The 12,141-nt window shown below is 38.0% G+C and overlaps 1 protein-coding gene across 1 annotated transcript in view; it reads right to left on the reverse strand.

The window, feature by feature from the left end:
• The window catches only part of PSMA1 (proteasome (prosome, macropain) subunit, alpha type, 1), a 128,544-nt gene extending 116,404 nt beyond the window's left edge, over positions 1 to 12,140 (reverse strand). Inside the window, exon 1 of the mRNA XM_011956254.1 lies at positions 12,043 to 12,140. The gene's annotated coding sequence lies outside the window, so the exon portion shown is untranslated. The remainder of the gene's footprint in view (positions 1 to 12,042) is intronic.
• Position 12,141: the final 1 nt, after the last annotated feature.

A 12,141-nucleotide genomic window follows, 5' to 3' on the forward strand; every position in this document is an offset into this window, starting at 1 on the left:
TAGCTGGGACTACAGGCGCCAGCCACCTCGCCTGGCTAGCTTTTTGTATTTTTTAGTAGAGACGGGGTTTCACCGTGTTAGCCAGGATGGTCTCGAACTCCTGACCTCGTGATCCGCCCGTGTCGGCCTCCCAAAGTGCTGGGATTACAGGCTTGAGCCACCGCGCCCGGCCCATAGGCATTTTTCACAGTAAGTCACTTGCACGTCTAATTCTGTTTTGGCATTTGTTTCTCAGAGGATACAAACTAACACAATGCCACCAGGGAATAAGACCTTAGCTAACAATAAAATGGTAGGGTATGAGGAAGACAGAATTAGAAACTACCTCCTGTACTGGATCTACAGAAATGTAGTATACTATGTTGACTCTGTTCTATGAACTGTTTTCTGCAAATACCCATTCAAAAAATGTTATTTTTGCTAACTTAAATAAAGAGGAAGTGCTGGAAAATAAAATGAAAGTAAAGGAATCACTTCCTCTATCTCTAACTGTTCTTTCCCTTTTTTTCCCCTATTTACAGTTTTTATTATTACTTTACTGGTAATCTTTTGTATAGTCTGACAGTCTACAAATTTATAACACTTGGCATTTGAGCAAAACACTGCTAGAAAACCACTGAAAAAGTGTGTGCCATGAAGGAGCAAAAGCATAATCTTAATTCATATAAATGAGACCATTTTGTTACTGCCTAGTCAATTGTTTGAAAAGAGAACTGAACATTAGGACTCTTGTACCGTATTCTTATCTTATCTTATCTGTGCTATTACCATTTTGGCACATCTCTTAAATTCTTGAAACTGTATCTTATGTAACTAGAAAATCAAGTAAAGGCATTTTCTCTCTAAAGAAAGACATATCCTTAGATGGATAGATCCTTACATATTAATCATACTTCATGATGTGTGTGCATGCACATGCATGTGAGTGTGATGTAGAAAAAATCAGCATAGGATTTGGGGTAAGGAGACCTGAACTCAGCTCTACAACTTGTAAGAAACCTGGGCAAGTCCTATTGCCTTATTGAGTTTTGGTTACCCTGTAAGCTGTTGCAAAGTTCGAGTGTAACAGAGCATGTGAAAAGGCTTTGTAAATTATAAAATACCACATAAACGTGAATTTTTATGACAGCAATGATAATTAGGGATCTTCTTTAGGACAGCTCCTGATATATGACAGATGTAAATAGATTAGGATAAGCAGGAAGTTAATTTAACTCATGTTATTACTCTACTAGGACTTCCATAACAAAACACCATAGTAGCTTAAACAAGAGAACTTTATTTTATCACAGTTCTGGAGACTAGAAAGGCTAGAAGTTCAAGGTGCTGGCAGGGTTGGTTTCTCCTGAGGCTTCTCTCCTTAGCTTTCAGATAGCCCCCTTCTTGCTGTGTCTTCATGTTTTTTTTTCTCCATCCCTGGTGTCTCTTTCTCTTCTTACACGGACATCAGTCATATTGGATTAGTGCCCCACCATTAGGACTTAATTTAACCTTAATTACCTCTTTAAAGGCCCCATTTCCTAATATAGACACATTGGGCTTAGGGTTTCAACATATCAATTTTGAATGAACACAATTTAGTCCATAACACTCATCATTAAGTATGTTCAAATCCATTCCAGGGTCTATTTGAAACTATGCTGGTCTACCTCAGGATGTGGTTCCTAGACCTCCTGCCTCAGGGTTACTTGAGGTGCTTGGTAGAAATGCAGATTCCTCAGTCCCATCTCGGGTTTAATGAATCAGAATATCTGGGGTTAGCATTCAGCAACTGCATTTTTATCATCTGGGTAAAAGTTATCTGGATGATTCTTGTGTACTAAAGTTTAACAATTACTGTTATAATGGAAAGCGCATAGAGCTTTGGAGTTCCATGGCCTGGGTTCAAATCCTGGCTCCACCAACCACTAGATGTGTAATCTTTGACAAATTACTTCATCTTTCTGCCCCACAAATTACTTAATCTTAATTGTCCCATATGTTGTAAAAATGAGGATTATTATTTCTACCGGCAGATAGTTGTGAGGATGAGAGTAAGAGGCTTAGAGGACCTCACATGCTGTAGTTGCTTCATAATATTTTTATTGTTATCATTCTCGTACTTTATCTTCTGATAAAACAATGATTCCATGAACACTTTCATTTTTATGCCTTTTTTTCTTCCTTGCAATGCCATCCTCTCTTATATCTAAATCCTACCCATCCTTTAAGACAGATTTTAAATCTCATCTACTTTATGTCACCCTTCCTGATCCTCAATGCAATTTGGCTATCTTTTAGGACAGGGGTCCTCAACCCCCAGACTGGTACTGGTCCATGGCCTGTTAGGAATCAGGCTGCACAACAGCAGGTGAGTGGCAGGCGAGTGAGCATTACCACCTGAGCTCCACCTCCTGTCAGATCAGTGGAGGCATTAGATTCTCATAGGAACACGAATCCTTTTGTGAACTGCGCATTCAAGGGATCTAGGTTGCATGCTCCATCTAATGCCTGATGATCTGAGGTGGAATAGTTTCATCCCGAAATCATCCTCCATGGTCCGTGGAAAAATTGTCTTCCACAAAACCAGTCGTTGGTGCCAAAAAGGTTGGGACTGCTGTTTCAGGATATTCCATTTTGTATTATAGTTATTTGCGTATTTCTTGTTCCCCACTGACCATTTACAACTGATTCTATCCTAGCACTTGTACACATACACGCAACACACAAATGCATGCAACACATACTTTTCGAGGGTACCTAGGACAAGGCTTAAATTAATAAATATTTGCTGAATGGAATCAAAGGGGATATGCTTTTTGAAGGTGAAGATCCCATTTAACTCTTCATAAAATTTAGGCTTTTTTTTTTTCAGTGATTTTTGTATTTTTTGTAGAGACAGGATTTCACTATATTGCCCAGGCTGGTCTTGAACTCCTGGCCTCAAGTTATTCTCCTAACTCAGCCTTCTGAAGTGCTGGGATTACAGGCATGAGCCACTGTGCCTAGCCAAAATTCAGGCTTTCTATGCCCATGATACAAGAAGTAGTAGCTCATGTTTTAGGGGCTGGTAGTATACCAGAAAATTTGAAACAGAATTTTGACAAATGTGAATGTGTATGCAGGGAATAAAGCTAATATATACCTTCATTCTTATATCCCAGTAAGTAAACAGAAGTGGAGCCTTTAGTTATTATTATGAACATGTGGCCAGAGAAACTTCCTGCAATGTGTAACTCTGGAAGAGTAAAAAGTTTGAGAGTGAGATTGATGAAGGAATTTTGATTGTTAGAGAAACTTGGAGCCCACAGTTTATTTTGAAACCATTTTTAGTAAAGATTTAGTCAGGTTCATTCCTATGAAGGTTTAGAAATGTCTGGTCTATTTTATAGCACAATAAAACCTCATGGTTTCCTGGTTGGCTGGTATTTGTTTAAAGAGAGTGGTTTGCTGGTCTGGACAACATTTGAGAGGCTATAATGAGAGGAAATCTGATGTAAACCGTTTCACCTGTAAAAAGGAGGGTCTCTAAGGAATAAAATCAGCCATAGCCATGAAGTTCACTGGTTAAAGAGCCATAGTTTTGATTTGTTTAAACTGTTGTTCATGTTAGAGTGGATGTTAGTCATCCTTTCAAACATGATTACACATCCCAAAATATAGTATTAAAACCTTGAATTTATATAAGGGTTCTTGTTATTTTTCACAGTTTGCACTTATATTTAATATAGTTACCAAAGCACCAAACCATGCTACAGAATTGTCACTGGGAACAGTCCAAGCATAATTCTAGTGAATTGATGTTAGGTTAAGAACTGGAGCGCTGCAGTTAATCCTGGTTATTTAGCAGGAAAATGACATAAAATACTGTTGCTTTTGTCTGAATTATCTGACTAGACATTAAACAAATTCTGTAAATGTACAAGTCTTTATTTTGCTTTTCATTAGTAGATCTAGTTGTTTGTTTATTATTTCTGGAGCTGGTAAAAATATAGTGATTTTAAACAAAGAATGTTGAACAAGATCATTTCAATGATCTTACCCTCTGAATCTTTTCAAAAGGGAACTTTCTCACTGACTTCAAAGGGGTACACGAAAAACAGAATCAGAATAAGACTGTATGACTCATTGAAGCCAGATAATAACTGTTTAGTTATTTTAACCTCTAGCAGCTATGCTAGACATTTATATTTGTTTCTGTATTATATAGAATCTGTAGCCTCACTGTCATATTTTTTACTCTTTTATTTGTAGGATACCACTGTGAATACAAAATAAGTGTTGGTTTATCATATCTATTTCTAGAAATGTAGGGAAGACTGTAGTTAGCATACCATTAAGGTGAATCCGTTATTTTAAACGTATTTTTTTTTTTTACACAGGAGAAAAGTTGGTGTATGTGTACTTTATATTGTAGCAATAAACTATTCAAATTTTCTTTTTACACTAAAACTAACAAAATAATGATGAAACTAAAAGCAAAGCTTTTTCCTGGCCAAACTTTCTAGAATGAAATTTTCTTTTCTTAAGGTCAAAATAAGTATTAATTCATTCCTCAATCCACTGCAATCTGGCTTCTGCCCCAACTATGGCAACTGTTCCACATAAGGTTGACAATGAAACTTGTCATTGTCAGGTTTCATTGACACCCGTGGTTACTTTCCTCTCCTCATCTTTTTAGAATGTGGTATTTTATGTTTTTTTGTCCCCCTTCTGGAAACTTCCTCATTTTGGTTTGTGACACCACTCCTGTCTGATTCTCTTTCTAGCTTTGCTACTTCCTTTTCAGTCATTCTTTTGAGCAATTCTTTAGTTCCTCGTCCCTTACATGTTGGTAGTCTCGAGTTCAAAAATAAATCCTCTTCTCTTCTCACACTATATACTCATAGGGGATATCTCTTTTTCTCCCAGGGTTCTCCTTCTCCATATATAATACAGGCTTCCAATCTATACCCCTAGCCCAGATTGTTTTCTTGAGCTTCAGACTTATACATCCAATGGCCAAGAAACATTCCCACTTGGATTCAATCTGTTCAAAAGGAAATCCATAATGTTTACTCTCAATTATTCCTCTAGTACTTCTTATCCTGCTCAATGGTTTCAAGATATTCCAGTCACCTAGGCTAGACCTGGGGAATCCTCTTCACAGTCTCCTTCTCCCCACATTCCAATTCTATGGAATTGATAAGAAAGTTTTATAGCTGTTATTAATTCAATTAATTCTTCCTTCCCAAATGGTACTGCTACTGCCATTGCCTTACAGAACTTTATCTTTCATTTGGTCAACTATAATGGTTTCTTAAATGATTTTCCTAGCTTTGGTCTTACATTCTTTCAAATTAACCTTCATTCAATACCAGCATTGGGTTTTGAAAAATAATTAAATTGCAATTAAATACAATAAAAATTGATCAAGGCTTCTCTCTCCTTTAAAACTTTTAACAGTTTCTTACCACCTACAGAATAAAGTCCAGATTTCTCAGAATGGCCTTTAGGGCTTCCCATGATTTGGCTTATTTCCATCTTCCCTCCCCCACAAATCATACCAATCTCTTTACAGTTCCAGAAATGCCCATGATGTCTCATGCTTCAATGGCTTTGCAATACTATTCTTTGTATGGAATACTCTTCCTCCTCCTTGTCCACCTGGGAAGCTCCTATTCTTCAATACCTAGGTTAGTACCTCTTCATCTGTGAACTACTCCATGTCCTATTACTGTACCTGGTAAGAACTCTGTTAGAGCATTTTGTACTGTACTGCATTTGTTTACTTATTTTCTCTTTTACCAAACTGAGGGCAGGGACTTTTATTCATATTTGTACCTTTAGTATCTGAGTAGTGTCAAGCACATGCTGAATAAATGAATACAAGTTTGCAAACATAAATCTTTTCTTGTCTTCCCTATGTTTAATGCTAATATGAATGAAATTGGTTACGGCTTTTTTTTTTTTTTCTGTTTCTCCAGGTTACAACACATAGGCCCTAAATCAACATCTTTTCTGCAGAATGAGATCTAAGATATGTAGGGCCATAAAATTAAGATAATATTATGTATGCATTCCTTAAAATTTAACATATAAAACATTTCTGCATTTATAGTAATTAGAACGAGGCATTAACATCTCTGAAGCATTTACTGTTTGATGAAAGGGAGCTAATTTCTCTACTTGATTGTGTAGTAAGAAGGCAGACTTAGTTGAATAAAATAATATTGAAAGTAAGGCTTAAAAAGAGTCGAACAGACAATATCATCTGGAGGTCTCCTTGGAGAAACTCAGAATCCTATGAAGTCCTGAAGGGATGTGGGAGGGTAAGGAAAAGGATAGATGTGAGATAAATAAACTAATTTACATTTACTAAGCATCTACTCATTGTTAGTTACCTTACACATTGTAATTTAATTTAGTTCATAGTAACTCTTTAAGAGGTAGACATTGTTATCCCCATTTCACAGATGAGGTAGGTAACATGAGACTTTAAGTAACCTCCCAGGTCATGTAGCTACAAATGGTAACTAGATCAGAATGACCCTAAGGTTTCCTTCCTTCACGTCATGCTGCCTGGCCTTTCATATGAAGTTCCCAGAGCTGCTGGGCTGCTGTGCGCAGCTTAGTAACACACACAAAGTCACATTATTTACTCCTATTTGCAATGATAATATGTAGGTGTTTCACTTAGCAGTTAATAGTAATATAACTATAATTTATTTCCAATTCCATACTTATTAAAAATTTTTTAATGAAAAGAACAGTTGCAAACTTTTCGATGATGCAAATGAACTAGATGAATCCTTTTGAGCTCTTCTTGCAAAACTGCATGAATACATTTTAAGTAGGCTTACTGGAGAAACACACACACACACACATATATCTATATACATCCATCTATCTATCTATCTATCACCTATCTATCTATCTATCATCTATCTATCTATCTATCTATCTATCTATCTATCTATCTATCTATCTATCTATCTATCTATTTTTTGGTGCGCTCTGCTTGTTGGCTCCATTTGGAATCCAGAAATGACTGCTTTCTGGGGGAAAAGGCAGTTTGCTTTTGCTGCCTCCTGTAGATTGCTTGGCCTGGCAGTTTGTCACTTTCCTGGGCAAGTATCCAGTTTGTGGTAGTGAGGTGGTTTTGTGGCAGAACTCCACAATTAACCACAAGTTCAATGTCAATGGTAGTCTGCCACCATCGTGGCTGTGATCCTTCAGATCTGCTGGGATAGCCAGAGCTGAAGAAACTCCTGCTTGTCTAGGGAGGGAACAAGAAAACTTGGAAAGAGTCTGCATTGCTGTTTATTGTTCAAGGTTCAGGTTTTAGATTTAGAACAAAAAATTCAGGAAATTTTTAGGGTAATCGTTATAGATTTAATACTTTGACCAATTGTTATATTTTAAAAGTATAATAGTAAATTTGTGTCAGAGATACAATTGTTGCTCTGAAAACTTGAAATGGAAAGAGGAAAATTCTTAAAGTACTAGAATATATGCTTTCACAGCCAAATAATCCAGGTACTGTCACTTGAGTTAAATGACCCACACATCTCTGAAACACTTATTTTATGTTGAAAGTGAAATACAACATAAACATATGTGTAATTTTGTTTTTGTAAATCTAGGAAAAAGGGTTCTTTTAGTGATCTGGTGCAAATTAATGTTAAAAATATTTTAAAATTACAATATGAAAAGTTTTTTTCTATTATATTCTGAGTTTTCTATTAAAAGTTATTGACTAATAAAGCTAAAAATCAAAGGAAGTACAGTTAAAGTCTGATTTATTAAAATAGTTTTGAGAAGTATCAACACACTTGAAAAATTCTGAGGACTTGCTATAGGTTAAGTACTGGGTTAGGCATGAAGATTGAGCTAAGACTGAATAAGAGAGAATTCTTGTTTGAAGAATATATTGCAGAGGTAGCCATGTAAATAAGCAAATATGATAAAAGAATATAAACCTTTATGTAACAAATGGTAACAAACTCCAGTTCCATTAGTAGGGCCACACCATCTCTGTAGTCCCATCATACCTCACACTTAAGCCATAGGATACTTGAGTTATCCAAATGCACTATAGTTGCATTGCTCTAGATTTTTGCACTGCTTGCTTCCTTTGCCCAGATTATTTTTTCTCCTTACTTTACTTAGGTAACTTCCATTTACCTTTTAATATCAAGCCTAGAAATCAGTTTCTCTGAGTCCTGCAGAGAATTACTCCTTACCTGCTACTCCTACTGTAGTCTGGGTTCCTGAGATCGCAGAGTACACTGAGGATTATTACCTCTGTATCACAGCTCCTGTTACAATGGGCTGTAATAGTCTTCTTACTGTCTTGCTCTCATGATTAAGGAACCACATCTTCACCATTATGTCTTTGTCATCTAGCACACCAGGCACATAATAAATACTGAATGAATGAATGCATTCATTAATGGAGACAGATTAAATGCTGGTGGAGGGGGGATGGTATGTAGGAAAACTGAAGAAGTAAAAGAAGTTAGGGAATATAATGCAGATATGAAAGAGAGAGGTCAGGGGAAAGAGGAGAGAGATCAGAAGACAGCCATCTGGACAGATGCTGGGGAGAGAAAGAAGGAAGACTGTAAGAGACAGAAAAGGAATTACAAGAATGAGAAACTGTGAGAAAAAGCTGAGACAACTACACAGTGGGGGCACCCTAGAAGAAAATGATTTTCTTTTTTTAATAGTCCTAATACATTGTTCCCAACAGTTCTTTTTTTTTTTTTTTGAGACGGAGTCTCGCTCTGTCGCCCAGGCTGGATGCAGTGGCCGTATCTCAGCTCACTGCAAGCTCTGCCTCTGGGGTTTACGCCCTGCCTCAGCCTCCCAAGTAGCTGGGACTACAGGTACCCGCCACCACGCCCGGCTAGTTTCTTGCATTTTTTTAGTAGAGACGGCTAGTTTCTTGTATTTTTTTTAGTAGAGACGGGGTTTCACCGTATTAGCCAGGATGGTCTCGAACTTCTGACCTTGTGATCCGCCCGTCTCGGCCTCCCAAAGTGCTGGGATTACAGGCTTGAGCAACCGCGCCCGGCCGTTCTCAACAGTTCTTAATCACATATTTATTCTTTTGTGCTATTTAATAGTCTATGTGCAGAGGTTCTATCTCTTAAATAGCATTTAGTAGAAAGCTCCGGCGTATAGTGGGAACTAAATAGCTACTTGTTGAAAGGAACTAAAAGAGTGAGTCAAAATGAGGCTCAGATTCTGAGATGAGTATTAGCTGGAAGGAACACAGGTATTGTTAACATACTTAGGCAACAGAGTTGCCACTGCACACGGAAAACAATGATCCTTTTTTATGCTAGAGAAAAGCTTGTCCATTTTTACTTTTAAATATAAGGTTGTACATGTTAATTATTTAATTCTTTGAAAAACCTTATAAGGTTTTGCATGTTATCTTCAGGGATGACTCTAGTTTTATAAATGTGGAATCTCAATGATACTGGTTAATTTACTGCCTATTTCTGAGTTTCTTTGATATTTAAAATGTGTCAGACCACTTTATCCTGAGAAATTAGAAAAAAAGAAACACACAGGGGCTTGCATTGTCCTAAAATGACTTGGGAGTGGGGTGGTAAGACCCAGGATCCCATGTCATGGTAAACCAGGAGAGGGGAGAGATTCATTAAGAAGTGGAGAGATCATGGGTCAAAACGTGAGGTAAGGCACCTAATGTAGATGACGTTAGCAAACCACCATGGCACGTGTATACCTATGTAATAAATCTGCACGTTCTGCACATGTATCCCAGAACTTAAAGTATAATAATAATTAAAAAAGAAAAAAAAGATGTGAGGGAAGGCAAAGTCAGGTAAAATGAGGCTGGGGTAGAGCGCTGGGAAAAGTCAAAGGCATACTGTGACTTTAGTTTTTTTTTCATGACAGATAATGGTCATAAATTCTTGAACCTAAAGAACTAAGTATTTTATTGGTTGTTTAAGTTTGGCAAGGGAATAATTAAATAATTTGACCTCTAAGAAATGCGGCCTAGTAATAATCTTTGACAAAGACTGTAAACAGAGGAGGGAGTTGCTATAAACATAGCTAGCTCATTCTTTTTGTGCATATTTTTAGTTAAGTAAACTTCTGATAGTCTTTGGTCACGTCCTTACATTTTATTTTAGAAATCTCTCAGGTGCTAGGTTGGCCTTTAGAGGGATGCACTCCGACTATGGGTTATTGAGAGTTGGGCTTGCAGCCTTATAAAAACCTGAATGACAGCTAAAAGAAGGCTAGAGAATTGAGAAGACAATTTTGTGAAGAGAGCTTTGGATTTTTCAGAAAACAGTCTTTTGATACAATCTCTTTATTTTTACTTGTCAACACTGAGAGTTTGGTTTAGTTTGGTAGTATAAATAATATAAAAGTTTGCTCTTGGCTCTTACTCTTATTATACTATTGGCAACCTGAAAGGTGAGTCTTAAGGATGCCTATGTATCTTTGGCATACAGAAATCAGAGCTTTTTAAGACTAGAAGGGATTTCAAAGGTTATCTAAATTAATTGCTTCATTTTACATTTGAGAAGAACAAGGCCAGTAAGAGTTATAGGATTGCTTAATGTCAGGGTATGAATGGCTAGGCCCAGACAAAAACTCACAAAACTGGATTTCTACTCCCCTACCGTTATTGACCATATGCCAATCCTACCTTAGATGACAACTTCAGATTAAATGCACACACACGCACAAGCACACACACACACACCTTTTAATCTGAATTTGTTCTAATTTCCAAATCAATTTATTATTTCCTACGGAATTTATAACGGGAATTTCAATAATGCTGGTGCTAGTTTTGTCATGCCCTTCTGTACAAACTCAAAATGTATCGTTTTTTACTTTAATCTTCAACTGGTGGTAATGAGTTCTATGCACATCATATAAAAAATGTATTTCCTGAGTTTTGCTGAAATGAACATTTTTTTCTTTTAATTGTCATGGGGATAAAAAGACCTTTTGAATTTTTATCTTTTAGGACAAGCATTTGGGTAATCCATTAGAAAAGGAAAAGCAAAGGAAAGGGAATTCTGGAACTTTTTCATTTTGGTTAAATTCTTGTGCTAATTTCTCAGTGACTTTGGTATGCATGTGAACTACGACCATATACGAAAATGGGTCTGTTTTAGGTCATGGCTGTGGGCAGAGATTAATTGGTGAAAAATGGGCCTGTTTGTGGGATTTACCACACAGCAAGGTTTCTCATCTCTCTGGAAAAATGTGAAATTAGCTCGTTGAGAAATGCAGTCCGGTCATGAGGTTGAAGTGACAGCTTAGGGAGAGAAACACAGTTCACTCTCCAAGGCGGTTATGATTGGTTAGATTCCAGAGCAGTTTCTTTGGTGTAGCAAAGTTCTTTTCTTCTCACTTTCAAGTCTGTGTTTCCTAATGTTGCTGGTTTCACCAGTACTTCACAAATAGCATCTTACTCGGCTTCCTTCAAGGCCAGCTGATCCAAACTGGGGAGTGGTCTTGGAGAGGATTCCTAGTTTTCCCGGCTCCCCCATCTGGAACATGGTACAGTGAAAAAGCCTTCAATTCGCAAAGACCAATTGCGACAGCAAATTTGTGCTGTGTGGAAGGGGATACAGGATGTGAACCAGTAGATATATACGGCAAGGGTGAAAAATGGAAGGCGAGACGTTGGTTCCTTGTCTGTGAGGATGGTTCTTGAGCAACCCTCAAGAACGTGCACGTGGAGTGCTCCCAGAGTGCACTCCACGTACACGTTCCTCTCTAAGAGCCACTGCAAGGATCCTGGGTCTGCTGCGTGGCCCAAGAATCCACGTTGCTCTGGAGGCCAGATCTAGCCACAGTGATTAGAGTTTCTTCGCCATGGCCTTGGTGTTGGCTGGCCTTCATTTGGTCACAGTCTGAGGACTCACCCTGAATGGGGCTGAGGTCAGAGACTGCGCCCCGCCCCTCCCACCCTTAGCTCACCATCCCCACTAAGCACACCCCTTGGGGACCACAAACGCCCTCTTTCCCGACGACCCCAGTAGTGACCTGTGGGATTCTGGCTGGGTGTCTGTGACTTACCCTCAAAGAGAACCTGCACGCCTGGGGTCCCAGGATGGCGGGCTTGCTCCTCCCATCCGAAGAAGACCTCGTCCTTCTCTCTTAGTCCCGGCCGGTCTC

This window comes from Colobus angolensis, unplaced genomic scaffold (genome assembly GCF_000951035.1).
Source record: "Colobus angolensis palliatus isolate OR3802 unplaced genomic scaffold, Cang.pa_1.0 Scaffold412, whole genome shotgun sequence".
In the NCBI taxonomy this organism is placed as follows: domain Eukaryota; kingdom Metazoa; phylum Chordata; class Mammalia; order Primates; family Cercopithecidae; genus Colobus; species Colobus angolensis.